This window comes from Lonchura striata, chromosome 4, assembly GCF_046129695.1.
Source record: "Lonchura striata isolate bLonStr1 chromosome 4, bLonStr1.mat, whole genome shotgun sequence".
Lineage (NCBI taxonomy): Eukaryota > Metazoa > Chordata > Aves > Passeriformes > Estrildidae > Lonchura > Lonchura striata.
The window spans coordinates 11,926,365-11,949,662 of record NC_134606.1 but is presented as its reverse complement, the minus strand read 5'-3'; the positions used below and the strand labels follow the sequence as shown (position 1 = coordinate 11,949,662).

The following is a 23,298-nucleotide window of genomic DNA, read 5'->3' as shown; positions in this document are numbered from 1 at the left end:
GAACCTACAGTTTACACAGAATATACTGTGTATTTCCTTCCCTCAGTAAACTTTTGTAACTCAAAGTTCAAGCTACAGAGACGGTAGACCTGGTTTTAAACCTTCAATTTAATTTCAACTTTTAGGCCTCAACATCTTATGTACGATGAGATAATTTAAGAAACTGTATAGGCAGCTGTAGGGGAAAGGAAAATAACATAAAAGGCAACTTGGAATATATAAACTAACAGCTGTGGCTTGTGCACATTTGACCTAGCTATCTGAAAGGAAAAAATAGATGGGAAAATATATTTCCAGCAAATGATAATATGGGAAATCATCATTTGTGATGTGATGAGTTCCAAATTAAGCAAGTATTAAAGGCAGAGGTGAGAAAGTCAGCTAAGCAGCAAATCAGCCAATAGATATTTTTGTAATACAGAAAAAAATATAAATTTATATTAACATCAGATCAATTCTACGGATTAAAATATTCCAGTACCTGTAGTTGCCATTTTGAAATCTAGTGGGCTACTATCAACACTCTTCAATTTTTAAAATGACATCTTGAAATCTGATATTTGAGTGTGCATACAAGAGAAAACAGGCATAATGTTATTACCTAACACTTAAGTCACTTGTGGACACTTATGCTGCCATTTTGGCTGGGAATATTCCTTGTTATTTTACCATAAAGTTCAAGGAAAAATTTGAAAAAAACCTCATCCAGTTAAGTACACTGTAAATCTCCCCAGCAATCCCAGTTTGGGACTGAAAACAGGAAGATTTCTTTCCCCAAATCCTCTGAGCATCCTACACTAGCAATGTGCACTTTCAACACTTGACCCGGAGTGTCAAGATCAAGCTTTTCTTAAAATACATTTTAGCTGCTGGTTTCCTTACAGAAGGTGGGCAGGGGAGGAGGAGGAGATATTACCTGTCTTTTATGTAACAGCCTCACTGTGAAATGCTCCTGTAAGAGCTGGGAAATTGTGTTCAAATCTTTCCTTGAGTGAAACCCACCCACGCCAGCTGCGTGCACCAAACAGCAGGAAGCCCATGGCACCTGACAGTGACTCCCACCATCGTGGCAGGTGCTCGTGGGGCTGGGAGCCTGGGAAAGGCTGCAGGAGAAGCAGCACATGTCTCTGGCAAATGGAGTACATGGCCAATCCTGCAGGTGTCTGTGTCCCAGAGACAAAGTAAGAGCACATTCTGTATTTTAGTCATTTAATACAGACTCTTGAATGCAAAACACAGACCTGGCATAGTTGAAAAGATGTTTCTTGACAGGCGAGTTCCCAAACCATTGAACAGTAGGAGCATGGTCACTGCTCTGGTCCTCTCTCTTGGACAACGTTCTCTGCAACAGGCTGAAAAGGTGACAGCAGAGGATGACAGGGAGCATCTCCTCCATCATTTTCTTCTCCTCCTTCTCCTCCTCCTCCTCCTTCTTACCCTCATCTTCTTCTCTGAGGGAGTGTCTCCTCCTCCTGCCCTGTGAAACAGCAGGTGATGCTCAGCCCACCACCAGCAGAGAGAGTCCTGCTGGTACATCTCCCCTGCCTTACATCTCCCTGCCTTAACCTTAACCATTTCCTGCTTCACAGCCCTCAGAGAAGCTTTTAAATAAAAATTAAAAGCTGACTCCAGGAGGGAATGATTGAGGTCTCTATTTTGCTAAAAAAGGTTCATGACTGCAGCCCAGGAGAGCTTGCCTGGCCTCCTCTGGGCCATGCCCTGTTGCCTGTGTCACAAAGCTCCCCAGCAGAGCTCATGCTTTTGGGTCCCTTGCTGAGGTACTTCTCCCACATGCTGGGAGCAGAGCCTTGGGGCTTAACACAGGTTTCTGCAGTCTGCTCAGATCCACCCACCTAGAAATTAGTCATTCCAGCAGCTAATTGACTATGCTTTTGTACCGCTTTTACAGGCTATTTTCTTCCCCAGAAAAATTCCTTTCTTTTTTCTTCCTAGTCAATAATTTTTTCTTAATCCTGTGCCAGCCTCAAAACCTGTGGGTCACAGCTCAATTCTGGAAACTGTTCATTGCATGAAAGGAGAGAAAATTCCATTTTTTTGAGAATACAGCTCTGCTATTCTCCAGCAGGTGATCAATAGGTGCATACACTATGTGATACTGCAGGACTAGGCACCAGAATATTTTATACATGAGTTTGAGTTTGTCTTTTAAAGTTTTCCATTGTATCCAAATAAATGTACTTATTTTCTTTTCCTCCTGATTTTATAACTTTCTATTTATATGCAACTGCCAATAGTATTTTCTTTTGTTTCATGACAAGAAGAAGTGGGTCTCTGTAGTATTAGGTAACTATTGACTGTTGCCTTCAGAAAGAACAAAAGGTTCCTGAAAATATATTAATAAGAAAGATGAGCAGAGGTATGCTCTGGGAGCCAGAAACTTCCTTTCCAGGAGGAAAGTATGTGAACACAGAGACTGAAGCAACCTGCAGGTCCCTGCTATAGTTTTAGCCATGGGTTTAAACCTGATGAAGGGTTTAAAACGGTTTAAACCTGATGAAGGTTCGAAGACCTAGGATTGTGGGTTTGCTTTGGAATCATTTTAATGTCCATGTATTTATTTCCCTTAGCCTGCAAAATCCTTGTTGTAGTGATTATAACTCCTTCCTTTCTCCCCATTGCCAAACTCTTCTCTGTAATTTAAGTCTGTGATGCTTTGACCAAGCAGTTTCAGATAGAGATGTTCTGGAAGCCACCAATACATCACAAAAGTCAATTTTGTGTTTCTGAATTAACTTTCCCACCTGTGCTCAGTCTCCCCATACTCTCTGTGAGAATTTCTATCTGTCAGTGCCAAGTTAATATGTTTAAAATACTGAACAGTAAAATCTGCAGAACGTCAAAGACCCAGTGCCCTCTGTTGTTCTTTCTGCAGGTGCAAAGAGGACTGTCTGAAATGAATTTTTAATTTTCCATGAGAAAACCAACTTCATCCTTCCTGTCACTGACTTCCCAAATGAAATGGATGAGAGAAAGAAAAAACCCAGAGTTGCAGTTGTAGGGGAACTGGAAAGGATCTAAAAGAAATAAAAATCCCAAGCAAGGCAGAGATGATGCTAGGCTTATCTTGGAGGGCTCTCTAGTTGGTGGTGAACATGTGTGCCTTGCCTAAGGCTCAGCCTGGGACTCAGCCTAGGACTGGGGCTAGGAGAAAGGGAAAAGCCCAGGCTGCAGTTTTAGGGTGCTGGAAAACACCTTCCAGAGCCAGCTTGGGGCTGATGCTTGAATGTTTGATCTGAACATGTAGCTGGGTGCCCAGCCTTGTGCCACCTTACCTTCCAGATTCACAAGCATGCTGAAAGACACACACTCCTTAGGTTGGTAGTGCCTCCAGCCATCATTTCAGGGGTAGGTTCTTTTTAGTCTGGTTTTGGCAGGGATAAGTGCAACTCCTGCAAATCCAGGTGCTGGATCTTTCCATGGGGAGATTCTGCTGGCTCTCCCTCGTGCTGAGGCAGCAGCAGATCCTCGCTGACAGCCTGGCCCTGCACACAGGCTCAGGCACTACACCTCAGCTCTGTGAGCTGGAGAGGCAGGGAACACAGCAAAAGGCCAAAGGCAGTGGAGTGGGGTGAGGCAGACCTGCAGAACAGGGCATTCCCCCTATATCCTTGTTCTTCCCTGCTTTTCATGCTTTCCTTCTGTTCCTTCCTATTTTCTTCCATGCCTAATATGAAGGAGCCTTTCAGCAGAAAGCCACTCTGTGGTTTACTCTGTAAATTACAAACCAAAGCATTTCTGTCCTGCAAAGTCCCCCAAAGACAAGCAAATGAGCTGTCCTCTTCTCGACAGAGGCGGCTGCTATTTTGGCTCACAGTCCAGCCTGTACAACGTAGTCCTTTCTGCTGAGTCCCACCCTGCTGCATGGCAGCTCAGTCTTTCAGCCCGCAGAGAATGAGCTGAATATAAGCAATGTGTGATTCCAATTTGCTCAGGCTATGCAAAATTACTTTATTTAATGGGTTGGTTTGCAAAAGGGTTCAGATACAACAAAGCTGTGATTTAGGCTGGGTTTTGCAGCCCTCTCAGTTTTAGAGCAATAAAAGTGAAGCAATGTTAACCTTCTTTCTGAAGGATATTGTGCACAGAAGCATGAGCTAAGGATCTCTCCATGGGCAGCCTGTCCTCTGCAGAGTTCAGCGCTAATGACGGCAGAAGGAAAAATAATTTTATTTTCCTGACACCTTTAATTAGGAAATGAAGGCTCTTCAAGAGACAGTTCAACAGTACTAAATAGCTGTTTAATCTTTATTTTGGGAAGTGTGGTGCCAAGCAAGTCCAGGGTCCATTTGGCTCTGTCTCCTCCCACAATTATGCTTTTGGATTAAGTTTTCTTCCACAGGAATGTTTTAGGTAACCAGGAAAGCTGGGGAAAGGCTTTTTAGAGAGATACAGGGAGGCTCTGGACCAGTTCTCTGAGGATTAGGAGCAGAGCTGCTGACAGCAACATGCAGGTAGTGACAACCACGTGCTTCAGAAAAAGCTGAGTGAGGCTGCCAACCCTGGACAGGAAGGGGAGAAAGGAGCCACCCCCACCACCCACCTCACATACGAGGTCTGAGTCCAGACAGGATGCCAGTAAGAGGAGGTAGGTTTACATAGCTTTTTACTATTGCAAAGCAGAAGTTTGGCCACATTAATACTTTGCCTCACAGAGATGAGAGCATCTCTGGGCTTTCACATTAACTGAGCTTGGAAACGTTTCCTGCAGAACCAGCACAGGCAGAACCATCTCACAGAGAGCAGTAGAAGAAACAGAGCTGTAGAATCACAAACACTCTGCAAGGCTGCTGTAAACTGGCCCCATGGCTGGACTGAGACTCAGCAACTGTCCCACCTCTAACTCCAGGAGGTCATCTATAACATAAAGATTTTAATGGTGGTCACTAGCTGCTGCACTCTGTAGATGCTGGTATGACCTCACCCTTTCTTCTAAATCTACCTGTTCTTGGAAGAAATAATCTTCAAATTAAAATAAACCAGTTATTGGTATATTTTACCATCCTGTGGTATATACATTTTACTATTATTGTATTTTGGTTTTAAAAGTTTTTTTAGATTTCAAATTTTTAAAAATTAAAAAATTATTATCTGTTAAAGACTAGGGCTTCATATAGTGTTGTAAAATAAAAATAAAAATATTTTGAAAGATATTTTTTAACTCTGAAAATGTACATAGTACTGAAGCACATCTAGAAAAGAACATGAAAAGAAAAACAGAAGTATGGACCTGGTAAATGTGTCACAATTCATAGCCACATGATCTTTCCAAACAGCATCAAAAGTCAGCTGTACTTGGACCAGAAGTGGTGACCCTCCTCCTGCCTGGCTACAGGAATGCTGATAGCTGGTCATCAAACTTTGGACCTTGGCATAAAGGTGTGGGGATTAAGATTTTTGGTTGGAAAAGCCCTTAATGTGATTTGGAATAAAAATGCTGGGTCCCCATAGCAAAGAGTACTAAGTTTCACAGTTTGTCAACAATATGGGGTGATAAAAGACAATTGATGATAACACACAAAAGATCCTCAAATGCTTTGCTATAGGACATGGCTTGTTCTCTGTTTGCATAGTGCCTTTGTTTCAAAGTACAAGTGAAGGATAACAGTAGTGAAACAGAAAGCAATACTTGACAATGAAAGCAAACAAGTCATCAGCTCTGGACCTCAAGCAAAAACAATAGATCGGAGTTACAGAGGAAAAGAAAAGAGAAAGACAATGGGAGAAGCAACATAAAATGAAGGAAACAAATTCCTATGACTGTAGTTATAGCTGAAATTTTGAATGATAAAGAAATACATTTTTACTGCATCTCCTTGAGGGAAGAAGCAGAGACCATGTCTACCTTTCTTTTAGACCTCTTCTAGTGTTCTGCTTTGCTCATGGCAGTGCCTAAGTCTGCAATACCCCATTAGAATGGCTGCCAAAAATTTTGGATTATCTAGAGTATGCCTACCCTGCACTGATTTATCTGGTCTTCTGAGAAGCATTGAAGTACTTAGCAAAATAATTTTAGCTTTGTTTTTGTCCCTCAAACAGCCAGATTGCCCATGCCCTTTGCCCTCCTGTTCCACAAAGAGATTCTGCCTCACCCTTGTCATTATCCACCCTCCACTACCAGAGCTGGAACCGCTGTTCTCCCCTCCGTGCTCTCCTGTGCCATCGAGTGCTCTTCTGCCTCTGCTGGGGTGGGACAGTCTCAACTGGGCTGGGAATCACAGCAGCCCCCAGGGAGACAGCAGAAGATGATGTGGGAAGACTAAAAAGTACTCTTACAGAGAGCATGGGGAAAGGATGGCAGGGGGCAGGAAGGGGGATATACAGAAATCACCTCTCAGGGCATTAAACCAAGCCTGAATTTACTCTTTCAGTGCAGGAAGGAACCAAACCCTTCACTGTTGTCCAAATAAAACCAGATGTATTAATTTCCATTGGCCACAGGAAAAGAAATGCAATGAACCAGCAGCCAAAGGACTAACAGTGATGTCTGTATTGTTCTGCAACCAGTTCTAGCCTCTTGCACTGGACAGAAGCAGACTCTGTCTTCCTAGTCCAGCCTGGGAAATCTTGAAAGCAAACATTTTGGGGCATATGGAGAAATTTGAGGCTTGGAGAAAAGTGAAGATTCTGCAAAAGACCGGCAATGTTAGCAGACACATCACACAAAGGCTTTGACCGTCTGAAAACTCAGAAATTAAAATTATAATTAACAGCTGTGCCAACAGGTTTTGGCTCCACTTAACATGCTCTCTCCAACCAAGGCTTGAGCCTTCATTTTCTTCCCAGACTGGCTTCTGCAAGATCAAGGACTATTTGCTCCAACAGGCTGGCCACTGACCCACACAGAGCAGCAAAGCTCAATGAAATAAAAGGAAAAGCCAGACTTCCTTTTTTAAAATAATCTAACTTTAAAAACAATTTTGATGCTGATGTAGTGTTCTGCTGCTGATTTTGCAGCTAAAAAAATCCCTATTTAAAGAGTTACTAGTTCTGAGTGGCACAGATGTAGATGGAGGCACAAACCAACCATATTTCTTAATATGTAACAGTTTCTAAACATAGTATTTTATATTAATTTAAAGAGATCTGCTTTAATTTATGCATGATGCCCAGCTCAAAGGAAGTTCAAATTCCTGATTTAGATCCCCAGGCAGTACGACAAGATAACTAAAAAGTGTTAATAATATCTCTCATGTTAGTCTTCTAACAGTTTTCAGAGCTGGAATCTTCCAAACTCCTCAGTGTTGGTCTAACTCTAATATTGTTGCTTCCAGTGATTGAAGGATTCATCCAAAATAGATCCCAATATGAATATATAATTTGGAATGTGGAAGTAAATTTATTTCTATTCTTATGGAGTAATATTTTGATGCTTAAATTACATTTAGTCAATCTTCTGTCATCCGTCATATAATTTATCCTGGTAGACCCTATGTTCATCTTGTTCTTGTTAAAAGTGGTTGATGCTTGATGACCCGAGCACATAATCAATAATATAATTTCTTTATTTGTATCAGGAGATTTTAGAAGTGCAACTCATAACATATCTCAGAAAAAAAGCCCTTACATGTGACATATTACTGGCCATCCATTTTGTGATTGAATACATACAGCAAGATTAGTTATCATCTTTAGCTCAGCTGTTATTTTTACTGTGTTTTCAAAGCCATGGGGAGGATTTTGTAAAGCTATTTAGCCTGAAGGAAGGGATTAAAGAGGTTTCTCCCCATGAAACATCTGCTGCAAATGTACTTTCTAATATTCGGAACAGAATGTTAAAATTAATCAGAAAGGGCAGGAGTCTCTTCCCTGGTCAGCAGCCATGCTCTCTGTTCATCCCACTGTTCTTTCCAGCCCAAACCAGGAGCTGCTCCCAGCACTATGGACCACAGGACTTCTTTGAATGTTGTGGTTCCCAGTACCTTGATGGGATACTTCAACTTTTTCCTCAGGCTCTTCTCCCTTTTGTCAATTAATGAGCAAACAGGACTTGAAGTGACTATTACAGCCAGAAGGTCCAACCAACCATGAGCTCCTTCCCTTCCTGCCCTGACTCCCAGACTCTGCACTCATGTGGTTTGGGTATATGCACTTACAAACACCATTTTTTCCAAACAGGTACCTGCTGGAATACTGTGTAATCATGCCTACTTTAAGCAATAGCTGATTATTTCCCCAAATGGAACCCATCATCTAGGATCCCCCTGTGTGATCTGTGTGATTTTAAAACCAAAAGAAAAGACTAGAGAATTAAACAAACTTGGATACTAGCAGTTCTGATACTGATATTGCCAAAAGTGTTGTCTGTACCTTTCCTCTCCTCACAAAAGGCTCTCTCCAGCCCACTTATCTCAGCCCAGAATAAAGCCTGTACTCCAGGGGCAAGGATAACTTTTTTCTTTAGTAGGATAGGATTAGACTCTGCTTTTATAGAAAGCAGCAGAGGGGGAAAGGAAATATCTGGTCATAAGCAGGCATATTCACTACAGAGCAATATATACTGAGCAAACTCTAGTCTTAAAAGAAGTTGGATAAAAACAAATTCTCAGTTATTCTCCTGGTTCATGCAGAGGAGATTTCCAGAGAAATTGAGGAGACCCTACTTAATCTTAGTGCTTTCACTTTCATTCATTATTAAGTTTAAGAAAACAGTCTGGGATTTTTTTTTCAATAAAGTGGAGAGAGAACTACAAAGCAACACTTATAAATTCTGGGCTTAGTAAACTGAAGCCTCAGGATGGTGGGGGAATGGCTTTCTGGTAGCATCACAGCATTTCTGTCCTCAGTTCATCCAGACAAGCTATGGACCCTCTAAAACCACAATATCATTGCTACTGCTGCTGCTGGGGCCTCATCAAAGGCAAGAACAGGAGTAGCACGGCTGTGGAGGCTGCAGGATGCTTAGCAGGACATAGCTGTCCTTGTCCCTCCATGCCCCCAGCTCAGAGGAAAGGCACTGAAGTGCCTCATTCCCTGGAACAAGCTCACCTGCTGCAGGTGCACAGATGTGAGTGCAGAAACAGTGCTGAAGCAATGGGGGTGCATCCAGAATGCTTGTGCTAAGAAATAACAAACTAAGGCAACAAATCCTAAACCTGGATGTTTGGGGACCTGCCAGGAGGCCCTGGCCCTATACTCTGTAGTATCTGGGAATGGAAGAGGTTTATTCTTGCAGAGCCAGGCTGTGCTAACAGAAATTAGATCAGACATTTTTAAAGTACTTGTTTCAGGCTGATGTATGGAAGAGTCAGAGAGAGAATTTCCAGTGCTGAGCATGAGGACAAGGTCATAAATAAGAAGGCACACAATAAAGCTCCAGCAAATGCCTGTACCTACTGCTACATTGCTAAGCAGGAACATTTCTGGCACACAACATTTGCCAGAAATCCTGGTGAATACATCCTGAAATCTGAGAGGATACAATAATTGAATGACCAGGATTTCTTTCCAAGGCAATGAGGAAGGGATGACAAGTCTTTTCCCATCACAGGCCATGCTCTGATAATTTGTGAGTCCACCTTCAGTGCTTTTTCAGACCTTGTGGTTGACAATTAAAAAGAAAGTGAAACATGTGAGGTCCTGTCTACTAAAAACTGGAGTAAATCCAGAGCAATGTCACAACAGGTCATAAACCAGCCTGTAAATAACCACTGAAAACCTGAGCTGTATTAAACTGTATAAAACTCGTGATATGTGATTATAAAAGGCTCTCGTTCCCCTTAGACTGTGTGCCCACAACCAGGTGACATGCTGCCCCCTCCATGGGGATGGCTGAGACACAACAATTGACTTGGCAACTGCTGCTGTAATAAAATATTTTCCCTCTGGATCAGAAAGCAATAAAAACATAGTGACAAAATGCACCCTGCATTTTTTTCTCCTGTAATAAATCTGCTTTTATATTTAAAGGACATGCATTTTCTCCTGGGAGACCACAACTATGGAATATTTCTCTCCTCAGAATACATTTTAGCAGCCCCATTTCTGTGTAAAGGGGTGATGCAGAAGTGCAAAAGAGGGGTTCTGTACAGGTTGCTGCTGGTGGAAGCACAGGATATGTTCAAGGGACATCCATGGGCTTTGCTGAAGATCTGCAGGGAGCAAGCCATTACACAGCTTGCAGGCTCAGCTGGCTAAGGCAGGACAGAGGTCTGCCCAAGCCTTCCCAGCCTTGGGAAAAGGACTGTCAAAGTGTCCCACTCTAACATGGTTCTGAGAATAGCCCATGGCAGGTGAGAGCACTTGCTTGTGCTGTAAGACCCGTACAGAATATTTACAGCAGTTGTGACCTGCTCTTAAAGCCTTTTGACGCAAGATATTCTGATAATTGCTTCTGTTGAGGGGTGGGTGTATGAGAAAGGAGCTAAAGCAATTTCCAGGAACATTCTGCCTTAGGGGACCCCTGCCTGGCTTTGAGGGACATGGAGCTGTTCCCTGAAAGGGGTAACTAGAAGTAACTGCAATCTTACATGGCATCTGCAGCCAAGTCTCAAACAGAGATGACAAACACCTTGCCTTGAATATTTTCTTGGCTTTTCTATTTAATAGAGGTATCTATTAACTAATTGTCAGCCAGGGTTATACAACCTTCCCAAGTACAGCAGAATCAGGATTTCTGGTGTGCATGGTAGCTGCCTCTTTTCCTACATTTTTTGCAAAATAAAGGCATGCAGCGAGGCAAGCCTCTGAAACACATTTAATTAGATAGGCTGAATCTGCAATGTAGAATTTGGAAACTGTCCAGGTTCAGGATAGATAATTCAGTAATCTGGCTGGGTGATAGTGGACTCTGCTGATTTGTGTGTGAATCAGCTAGTGCTCTTTTGGCTTCCCCCTCCATCCCAGTGATGCATTTGACCAACCCTTCTCCCTTCTACAGTTTGTGGGGTTTTTCATATTGATATGCCTCTACCCTGAAACACAAACACACAGAGGGATAGAGGAGTGGAGGTGAACAGATGAACTTGCACAGTATTATGATCTGCAACTCAAGGTGCCTGTGGTCCTTGCCCAGATAACTCTACCCAAATTATGGACTGCTCACAGGTTGAAATTAATTCACAATGATCCCAATCATTATTTAGCATTGTCTGAGAAGAGTTGGAAAGGTGCACATCCTCTGCATGCCCATTTTTGGGGCCAGAGACAAAACCCCATGGGGCAGAGGGCAGTAGGGAAGGGGCAAAGCTCCCAGTGACTACAGTGATGGGTCCTGATGCTGGAGGAAAGAGGGAGACTGGGACCTGGGGGAATGTCTTCAGGGGAGGACAGAAAGCTCCAATTCTCAAAGCTGCACAGCAGATTAGAAAGAGGAGTCATTGCCTGGCATTTTCTCTCTCAACAGCAAACTGCTGGCCAGCTGCTGGGAAAGGAAATTCATCAAATTGCTTCCAGCATCACCTGGAGATCTAAAATAATTCTCAGGTAGCTTGAAAATATTTGGACATAACTGACTGTGGTAGTGCTGAAACCCCATGGAAAAACATGATGAGGAAGGGGGACACAAGGCTGAAAATGCAGGAGACCTGCTGTGTTTGCACAGCAGCTGCTGGTCCCTGGGCAGCCTGTCATCACTGCCTGCTGCTCACAGAGCAGGTGCTCCATGTGTGCCTGCAGAATGCAACACAAAAACACATCTCTGCTCCAGAGGATGCTTCAGCTTCCCTGGCCTGTGAGCAGGGATCCAGGTATGTCTGACAAATGAAGAGTTTTTAAATGACAGATGATATGAAGGTTGATTTCAGAGGGCTTTGTGTTCTTGACTGGGTTATTATGTGTGTAATAAGGCGCAGGCAGTGATTGAAACATTTCCTGCAGCTCTCTCCTCCCTCGTGTGAGCTCCCTGGTACTCACTAACACATTTGCTTTCACAGTACAATCTGCCTTTCTGTGGGGAGTGCTTATTTTCATCTGCCTCCCTGATGAAGTTTTGCAAGGCTGTGAAAGCAAAATATCTTTGAGACATCTAAAACTCAATTCTTTTAGGTTGAAAATTTTGGGGTTCCATTTTGGGGAAACAGCTATGGTGTAGTTCCATTGTAGGAGACCTTTCTAAAAGTCTGATTGCTGATATCTCTTTCAATTAATCACACTTTCCAAGACAGTTTATTTTATATGTCAGAGTTAAACAAAAGTGCACATATATCATGCAGATGCAAATAAACTACATGTTCAACTCCAATAGCATCCAAGCCTCATGAAATTACTTCCTGGTAGCTGGATGGATTAGCTGAGAACATTCTGCATAAGTATAGTGCTTCAAATTAGAGGTAAACCCATTGTTTTTGGTGACAGGGAAGCAAGGAAGCATTTGCTTTACCACCTTTAATAAAAGAACAAGAAGCAACAGTGTTTTCTTTTTCCAAAACTCTCCAGTGAGTATTTTTCACAACCAATATATTTTCTTCCTTCAAGGTAAATATATTGCTCTTTTGCTGGTTGAAAAATGAAACCAAAGAATCTATATTAATCTCATCATTTTAAGCTGAAAAAAAGCCACCTGTGCTCTAGAAAGCTAACAAGAATAAATGGCTGATCAGCATCAAGGTTTCCACTCTGACTTGACTCTTGTTGTGTGTCTGTGGTTCAGACAATTCTTGAACTACAGAGGCCAGAATCAAAGTGCTGCCTTATATTGCACAAGAGCACTTCAGCTCTAAGCAGGTTTAGCTGTGGGCACATACCAAGTCCATTTCTTCTAACAAAGATCTCCCCATTTGTCTCCCCAGCACATATCAGCATCTTTTCTGCAGAACAGCACTACCAGTCAAGTCTTCACATCTGTGCAAGACAAAGAAAGAAACTGAGGAAGTCTCAAGTCAAATTAAATGGCATAAACTCCAGGTACTGCAGAAATATGGTGAGACTGGAATAATCTGTTAAATTTACATTTAACAAACCAAATTCTGGCTAATTTCAATAAAATCTGATACACAGCTCCAGAAGCCCATGAGAACTGAGAGAGAGATGAACAAGCAGACAGAAGTTCCCTACAAAACCAGGAAAAAAAATCACCCAGGGATTGCTTTGTCTTGTTATGCCTCAGCTTAGAAAACATACACCACTCATATGCAAATTTACAAAAGGGCAGGAAAAGCTTCTTTAGGAGTTAGAAAGTCATAATGACATGCTGCCCTATGTGCATGTCTTATTGCATGCACAAATCTTTTCCAAAACACACCTTCCAGCTGTGTTCCTATTTCTATGTGGGACAGATACTTGGCCAAAGCACTATCTCGCACAAAAGTCTTATTCTCACCCCACTGCACTTACCAAGGCTTAGAGTCCCAAAGTGTGTAGAGGTAAAGGCAGCCCAAGACTTGCTGTGGTGATTTTTCTCCTTTGGAAACAGCCAACTGTACAGACAGAATGGTCTTGCAACGTGCTACAGGTGCTTTTCACCTCTTACACAGAGAGTGTGACTTATAAAACAAAAATATAGGATTTTTACATGTCATAAAAGGCAGATATTAAAACCAAATGAAATATTATTGAACAGATTTGTATATTTCTTAAATCCTTCCCACAGTCTCTTCTGCATTGAGAACAATCTAAAAGTATAAGGCTCAAAATAAATTTCCCTTAAAGTGCAAAGGAAAATCCTTTTATCATATCTGATGTAAACATGAAACTCAGGGCAGCATGTTGCCCTAGACATTCTCAGGCACAAGTATGTCATTTATATTAAGATCCTGTTCAGTGTGTCAAGGTTGCACCTCTAGCAATGGCATATTCACTGGGTTGGAATAGTTTAGCATGACTTTAGAGAAATCACAGAGCTTCTAATGAATATCAGCAAACCCCTATAATGGTAAAGGTTGTGTGGCACAAACAGGGAACTGTGGAATTCAGCCTTCAGAGGATCATTCTGGCCACAGATGTAATCCAGATTTAAAGGACAATCTATAAGACAACTAAGACCTGTCAGTGTGTAATTAAAACAGATACGTACTTCAAGGGAATAAAGTTAATTTTTAAGTTAGTTTTTAAAAATGCAAATTCTAGCCTGATACCATGAAAAAAAAGATAGTAAGGTGTTCAAAAGTTCTCTATTGAGAGGTACAAAGATGCCTTTGTCAGAGGAGGCTCAAACTAATGTCTTATTAGTAGTTGGTTACTATGTGCTTCCACAACAGGATAAAATGATGCTGAAAAGTTTCCAGCACTGTTTCCTAATATATTAGGAGAGGGTTTAGAATGAATTATTTATTTTTAAAAGCACCTAATGAAGAAGCAGAGCTGCTAGTCAAGGTGATGACCAGCCCCAGCTGTGTGACCCCTTTTTGCGAATGTACCAAGATAATTTTAGGATTACAGCCTTTCCTTCCAGGTTTAAGTCCACTGTCCAGGTGGACTGTCAGATTAGCCCCATTCCTGAGCAGATTTGCCTTTCCATTTTATCTCTCAGATTTCACTACCTTCTGCCTTTCTCCATCTGATCAGATTAATTATCAAAGCATATTTTTGCTGATCAGAAAACCCCATCCCAGTGCAGCATGGACAGATTTTCAAAATAACCCAATCCTGGTTTTGATGAACAGAGAAGATGAAGCCAGACAGTCCATGCAGAGCTCACCAAGTACTCCTGGAGATTCACCAACAGGTTTCATTTCTCTGAAAAGCCTCTAAGATTTTAAACTCAGGCTCCATCACTGTCACACCTCTGTCTCCACACCCTCCTCTGCACCTTCATGCTGCCTCTTTGCCCTGAGCCTCTTGCTGACCTCTGCCACATTGCCTTGTCCCACACTTCTCCTGCTCCTGCCTGATCTCCTGCAGTCAGGGCTGGAGCCAAGCCAGGGCAGGATGGGGGTTCATTCGGTTGCAGCGCTGGCTTGTTTTCTAGTTGTGACCTTGTTTGCCTCTAATTTGGGTACCTTGTTGTCACACTACATCCTCAGACCTGGCAGCATCCATACTGCTTCAGAAATGCCACTTAGTGCTCTAGTTCATTTGAGCTTCATCACACTCAGCGAAGCTATACATAAATACATTTTAAACATCAGGCACCAGCACACTTCTCAAGTGGTTCAGGAATCCAGCCCACACAGCCATTTAATGCCAACCTGGGAATGGCTAATTGCTGCTTCATGTAAAACCTGGACTGACACATTTTTTGCTGTATCTATCACAAAAGAAACCAAAATGCAGCATAGAATACAATAATCAAATTAAAATTCTAGTGATCACCAGCCTAGTAGTTCACATGAGGAGGGGACAGCTAGAATGCCCAGACAGAAGGACACCTAGAAGGCTGAAAATCCACAGGAAAATCTTAAGTTTAGTGACAAGTCCTGAGGACTGATTACATTTATTTGAAGACTGAAATCCTGTTCTGTCACCCTCACTTGCTCATGAAGGAGGAAACTAACCCTTAAAAGTTGTATATAAAGCCTTCAAGAAAACATTTTAAGTGATGTGACTGTCTTCAGTCTTACTTTCAAAATAAATTCCCTTACACTGGGCTCAAAGTCACAAGGCTCAAGGCAGTGGTAGCAAAGAAATTTAGTAGGCCTTTACCATAAAGACATAACTTAAACAAAGAAAGAGTTAAAATTTTAAAACACCATAAGAAAATTTCTCATTATACTTGCAATAACCTGAATTATTGTACCATACCCATATTTTAATTTTACCTAGTCAGCAAGGTTAAAATATCATTTTATTGCCATACTTCTCCAAGTAGCAACTGTATTACTAAAGACATTATGAAAAAAATATGGATTTTTACTGATTAGTAGAAGCAGTGTAGCAGGACCAAAAACAAAAGAAAAAAAGAAAGAAACGTTTTATTCAGTAATTCAGTATCTTTCAGGCATAGACAGAACCAAATTTCTGTAAAATTGTCTCTTTCATCTGTCAGAAAACGAAGCCTGTAATTACATTTTAGATCTCGGTAGAGACTTGGCATTTATATAATTGTTATCCAGTTCTTCTTTAGATGTATGTTAATGTACCATTTTTTGTATTTTCATAATTTTCATGTATAGATGATTCATTTTCAGCAGCAGTAATCTTGAAAATGTTCATCTCTTTTTTCAACACATTTTTGCAAATCCGGTCATAGCTCTGCACGGATGGGAGTTTGTAACTGAGTATTTTCAGGCTGCTTATTTACAGAAACAGCTCTGCGCCGATGCAAAGTAACCACAGAGAGCTGTGATGAAACGTAAATTTTAAGGCATTTAGAGATTTTAGAGGAGCTAAGATTTTAGATAGAGATAAGCCTTATTAGAGTTAATGAAAATAAATGAGTAGGCCTTGATGAAGTTAAGAGTTAGTAGTTAATTAATAATTGATTGCTTGTCAGCACAATGTTTAGTTAGCTGGGTTTATAATGAAGAATATAGAAACTGACAAATAGCTTTTAGGAACATAAGACAATTCTGGGCCTCCTCTGTTCTGAAACCAATTGAAGACAAGGAATGGGAGTTCTACCAAGAGTTCATTTGCCATATTTGCATTGAAAAGGTAGAAAGGTCAGAACAAGGAAGACTTCATTTACTTCCTCATTTTGACTTCATTTACTTCCTCATTTTGGGACACCTTCCCATGAAAGGGACACCGACCCACTTCAAGGAACAAACTGTGCATGCTTAATAGCTCTTGAAATGATTAGCTTGTGAAGTAAGGAATGGGATGTACCAAAATTATGAACATGTGTTTGGATTTTGGGTATTCAATACTTGTATGGATAAAAGGGCTCTGTAATCACTTGGAAGCTTCGGTGTGCATTTGGGAGCTATCCTGCATGCTGCCTGGCGTCGAATAAACATACACTTTCTAACTTTAAACTGTTAGAGAGCTTTTGTCCATCACAGTTGGATATCGGTACTAGATGAATATCCATATTATTTTAATAAATCAGTGACAGGCTTCATACTCCAGCAGGCATGAAGCTGGATTTGCTCCTCCTTGCTCCTCCCTAGTGAGGAGGTATCGGGAGCAGGCTGCCGTGAAGAGCCCGAGGACCGGCGCGGTCAGCGCGGCCTGGCAGGGACGGGGTTATCCCGCCGGACTCCTGCCAGCTCCGGGCAGCATTTCCCCGAAGCGCACAGCCTGCAGCAGCGTCGCCACAATAAAACAGGATAGAGCGTGTTTTCGTGAGTGCGGAAAGGACGCAGCCCAGAGCTGCAAAACCAGCTGTGAAAACTGCCGGTGTTCCGTGGTCTGATTTTCAGCGCTTTAGATACTTTCCTCATAGAACGTTTGAACAGGAATCAGGGGCCAGGAGTAGAAATTTAAGGTCTGATTGGGGTGAAAATATTTTCAAGGGAATATGGTGTTTGGGATTTTGTTTACGCAAAATTGGTACAAACAGAAGAAATTGAAGGGGAAAAAGGAACTAAACTTTTTTATCAGACACATTTTCCCACAGAATGATCAGTGAAGCACAGACACTTGTTTCAGTATGTGCAATATCCACTTTAGGGAAGTGCATGAATATCACTGGGGGAGTTCCAGAATTAAATGTCACGATCTCTCAAACCTGGATTCTGCACAGAGAAACCAAAAGGAAAACCTCAGGCACTGCTGGCACTTCCAAGATTGCATCAATAACTGTGCTGCTTCACTCATCGCATGCTTGCTGCAGGGTGGTATTTTTGTCTACAGTTCATAATGCTGCAGCACAGTGATAACCCACTGGGAAAGTGCATGGGGCTTCACTGAGTAGTTTCCTCTGTGCTTGGGCTGATCTTTCAGCTTGAGCCCTAGCAGGCGCTTTGGCAGGACTCTGGGTAGCTCTGTTTCAGACATATATATTCAAAGGCCATATTCAAAGGTATTGAATATGAAAAAGGCATATTCAATGCCTTTTTGTTGTTGTTGTTGTTTGGTTGGATACGTTGTTTGGTGTTTTTTTTTTGTTTTTTGGTTTTTTTTTTGTTATAGAAGGGTTTCCACATTTAATCCGTAATTCCTGCCCAAATTTTAGAGATTTGTCAACAGATAAAAAACTTGCATGTGGGTTCCTAAATGTTGAATCCAGCTCTGTGTCTATTGCTAGATGACTTGGGCATTACTCATATACTCTTGTACAGCTCAGAAAGCTTGTGCTGACAGTCCTTGCAGGACTAGGGCCATACTTCACTAGTTAAGAACAGCTCTCCATGCTCAGCCATGTTTGGCCTTGGCATGTTGCATTTGACAAGGCCAGCTGTACTCACCAGGGTCTGGGCATCTAATCAAGCAGAAAGAGCAAGCAGCTAGCTCTGGCGGCCTCCCCCATTCCCCAGCAGAACACATTTTTCCAGAGCCACTGATACTCTTGCAGCAAGTATCACAGACTTTACAGTTTTACAGATTTATGACTAGTGCCCTCAGGAGCTACTGCAGTGTTCCTACTTAATTTGATAGCAATAGTTGCAGTAGCACACACTGATAACACTTACAGAGGATCTTTCTGTAAATTACTTATATTTACAGAAAAAAAATTCCATTAATATTTCCTTTTTTTCCAACATTCCATTCTGTTAATATGTGTGCTCATACATTTGTATAAAAATATCCTCAAGATTCTCATGCCTGAACATCACTGAAACATGCACAAATACATATATAAATTTATACATATATAAATTTATATTTATACATATATACATATATTATATTTATGCATTTATGCATATATAAATACAAGAGAAATACAGTATGGGAATTAAAGAAAAGAAATACACTCAATATACTCGATTAGAGAAATGCACTAAAGAAATACCTGTTTTAAATTGCCCATTCATCCCACACACAGTCCAACTACATTGTGCAGTAGGAAGGTCCCCTCTGCTACTTTCAGTTGAAATACACAAAACTCAAAACTCAATTTAGCAATTAGATAAAAAGGTTCAGCTAGTTTCTAATTTCCACATGTTCAAGCACATGACTCAGTTAGCAGAAACATTTTGTGGATTAGCTTTTGCAAGCCCTGCTAGAGGGGCCTCGTGTTCTGAGCCTTGCTGGAACTGCCCACGGATGAGCTAATGCACAGGTGAAACCTGCACAGCCCCGTGCTGCTCACTGGAAACACTCTGCATGTGGGGGTAGGGTGTCTTCTATGAGCTTCAAATGTTTTCAACATCTCAAAAATGTTTGTTTGATAGAGGCAGTAAAGAAAGGTTGTCAAAGCTCTGTCCCTTTGACCCATACTGTAGTGCTCTGCAGCAGCACGCAGTAGCCTGGGGTGGCTTTTATGCCCAGGATTAACAGGGATTGGGAATGATGCCGAAGCAGTGTGCTGAATCAAGGGTCAGAAATCGCTTTGTGGGGCAATTTTTCTGGTAAGATAAAAAACAACTATGATTTCCAAGTACAAATAAACACCCTAATGCCCTATTTTCAGAATTTGTTTATTTAATCTCAATTTTTGTACAGATAATGGTGAAGCCAAGACTTTGATTGGATGATCTGACAATGTTGTGTTTTAAGGCACAGAGGCTTGGCTGCAAGTGACAAAATTATCAGAAATTTTGAGACAAGTGAATGCAAATAAGTTTGTTAGATTTTGACAGCCAATGAGATAGAAAAGAGGACATTTTAAATCAGTGACATCATATTATGCCCTTTTTTTCTTTATTAGAGAAAGCAATGAAGCATTTCTGTTTATGCTGGACTTGCTTCTGGTAGCTGTGCATACAATTACTTTAAAATATGCATTATTTTTAAAAATCTGTATCTTCCAACTATGTACTGAACTTCAACAACAACAACAACAACAACAACAGAAGAATCTCTTGGATCCATTCTCAGTCAGATGGATTTCTACCTCTGGCTTTATTATTCTCCTTATGCTCATTTTGGCCATATGAAAAATTCAGTATTAGGGAAGGTGAAACATTTCTTTTGCTACCAAGTCCTTCCCTCATAAAAGCATCATGAATTTTTTTTCCTCATCTTTGATCCTCCATGTCTTTGTTCCATTTCCTCTCCACAGTGTCCAAACATCATAAAAACCAAAATTCTCTTTTCCCTGCGTTTCTAATAATTATCTCTTACTTGTTTCTTGAAATTTTTTTCTATTCCCCTTTAAAAAAATTGCCAGTACTCTACAAAATGCATATTAAATAATAAAGAACTATTATTGCAGGCATAGCTGGGAGCACACTCATAAATTATTATTTAAGTTTGATTCTTAATGAAGATTTACACTTTGCTTCAGATATATACATATATTGAGAATTTCAGTAGTATATATTACAGACAGAAATGTCTCCAAGTTTTCTGTGACAAGAGAAAAAATCCTGTCTTGATTTACACTATAGCAGCCTCAAGAATATGACTGTGGAATAAAAGTGCTTTCTTCTTTACCCTTAACTGAAGGACAAACTCACATAGTTCATCACGCCGAGCTAATGTATTTACGGTCCAAAGAGTTCTCCTCACTCCCCGACTTCAGGCTTACAGTGGAATCCAAGGTATGTAATGATGATGTGAACATGATATACTTTGCTGTAACCTGGGCTTCAGGCAGCTGCTAATGCCATTCTAGCTTTCTGTAGTCTTCAGCCAAAGGAAAGCTGTCTGCAGCATGTGCACAGCTCCAGTCCCCAGTACACGTCTTGTGAATCAATGGCATGCTGAAGTAGATGCCACAGAAGCAAACAGCCATTTGTTGAAATTCAAGTTTCAGATGTTAACATATATTTGGGATCATTTCCCTGCCTAAGAAAGAAATTAATTTCCTTCCTGCCAAATTATAAGTGCGGCAGTGTCTGAAGTCGCGCACAAAGACCCAGAGACACAGTCTACAAAACTTTATGGGAAAGATGGTCTGGCTCCAAAGAGATAAAAGTCAAAGGTGGCAAAAAGGTCAAAACACAGAAAGGAGAAACCAAGAACTTCAGTGGGAAGGGAAACAAAGAGAAACACTGACCTCTTCACTCTGCTGAGCAGATCAAGAACAGAAAGATTTGAACTCAGGCGGTGGGCTCCTAGTCTAGTATTCTATTGTATCTATTGTATGTTGCTGCTTGTGGCATTCTTGGTCAGGAGGGACATGTCTTATTCTTTGAATATTGCTCCAAATAATCTCTTTCTAAGTTGTTTTTGCTATGCAAAACACTTATATACCCCTAGTACACTAAGTTTTCAGATTACATTAATTTGGGAAGAGCTGTTGACTCCCTTGAAGGTAGAGAGGCCCTGCAGAGAGACCTCAAGAAATGAGAGGACTGAGAAATCACCAACCATATGAACGGAACAAGGAAAAGTTTTAGATTCTTCACCTGGGATGGGGCAACTCCACATAGACAGACATCTTGGGGAATGAGATGCTGGAAAGCAGCACCATGGAAAGGGACCTGGGGGTTAGCAGTGAAGAGGCAGTTAGGAAGGACATCCCTGTCCTGGTGTCTTCAGGCACAACATCGCCAGCCAGGCAAGGGAAGGAATTCTCCATCTCTGCTCTGAACTCCTCATGATTCAGGTGCTGAACACCAAGCACATCTTCAGTGCGGGGGTCTCGACAACTTTTTGGAGTGGAGGGGCATCAACCATGCTTGGAAAGAGGTGAAACTGAGGTATGGGTACAGCTATCACATATATCTGAATTTCTCAATCACAGAGCCAGCTATTGAGGCGGCATTTGCATGTGCACAGTGACAGGCAGGCTTTGTGGACAAGTGAAGATAAGAAGTAGGTGCAAAGTTTGCAGCTGATCAATGTGGGCAGCACAGACATGTTATTTATCTTCCCCGAGCTCCTTGGAAAAGGCTCAAGGCACCTTCAAGGGCATTTTCTCTTACCAGAGAGAAAGTGAGATCCTCTGTGGCTAAACTCCCTAGTGACCCACAAAGGATTAATTGTAGGGTGAAATAAGAAGAGCCAAAGTTGAGGAATTGATTTTTGGCTGAGAGGAGCACTCAAAAACAGTACAGATTTCGTAGTTGCAGGCAAATTTCTTGGATCTAATGCCGCACTGAGTTATGGAAAGGGTGTAGACAGGAAAATATGACAGCAAGACCACAGAGCAAAAACAGAGTAGGAGCTGGCTGCATAAAGAGGAGATGGAAAAGCAGGAAAAAAAAATGTAAATTTTATTTCTATAAAATCCACATATCCTACAATTTTTTTCAATTATCCTACAATTTCCATGAACGGTATCTCCTCACTTCAGTAATAAATCTAACCCATAGTTTCTAGATCCCATTATTTAATGAGATTTTGTAACATTGTAATTTGATTACTTGCACATCTGATTATTTGCACATTTCTACTGAAGTACTTGTCTGTGTGACATTCTGATCACTACATTCATCACAATACACACTTTGGAGTAAGTGTGACAGTGGGGATTTTCTTGCCAAAGCTTTTTAAAAAAATGAAATGCAATTCCAAACTAGGACCTAACCAGCCTGTCTACCATCATAAGACTACTTCAGCATCCTTCAAACATGCTTGTAAAGAGCAAAATTAACCATTTGAGCATGCTAATCAAGGAATTGGTTCTGCAAATACTTACTATCAGGCTTAATCCCTTTGAAAGCACAGGGACTATTCATGGTCAGAAAAGCTGTGCCTGTGAGTAAACATTTGCCTCTTTCAGCCCTTGAAAGCGATTGCAGGCAGTATTTTTCTTCTGGATGGACAGTGCTCTCTTGTTGGCAGTCCACAAGTATGAAATGACATATCCTATAATTGTGAAAATGATACAGGACTGCCCCTAATAATAGTGTGCAGGCAGCAATTGGCTCGGTGGTGAGAGAGAAGCGCTTAGTCATTCTGTGAGAGGCAGGCAGGAAATGTCGAGATGAACTGTCGTAATTAGACACGTGTTATTAGTATTTATTAAAGCACAACTAGTTACACTGGTTGTGCATATTCTGTAGGCAGAGCTTGTGCAAACCCAAGTAATCTAGCCTTAGCTGTGCAATATACACCTTGTTTACAGTAGAGTTGTGCTGACCTAACTACATTAGTACAGTTAAAGCTGTACATCTTCAGTTTAGGAGCTGTGTAAGAATTACTTATTTTTCCCTAGCAGAAGTAAAACCAGTGTCAGTACAAAACACCTTCATACCAGTATAAGCATACATAATTTTAAACAGTATAATTAAATGGGGTGAAAAAAATTCACATAGCTGAAATAACATGGTTAATTTGTTATACGATATATGAAGAGACAAAACTCTCTATTTCACAAATAAATGTCAATGGATGACTCTCACTCCTCTTGCATGTGAGAAGGAAGAGAAGTGAAAATAACCAATGTTTACTATAAAACCTTTTTGTCTGAGCAACTTGTGACCTAACCAGCATTTGCAAACTCAGTGAAATCCAATGTATTCA

The 23,298-nt window shown here is 41.1% G+C and overlaps 1 long non-coding RNA gene across 1 annotated transcript; it reads right to left on the bottom strand.

The window, feature by feature from the left end:
- Positions 1 to 1,192: 1,192 nt before the first annotated feature.
- On the bottom strand, positions 1,193 to 22,631 carry LOC116183537 (uncharacterized). The gene is made up of 2 exons (XR_004148173.2): positions 22,472 to 22,631; positions 1,193 to 1,477 (listed from the first exon to the last, which is right to left on the bottom strand). It is a non-coding gene; the product is annotated as an uncharacterized LOC116183537 (long non-coding RNA).
- Positions 22,632 to 23,298: the final 667 nt, after the last annotated feature.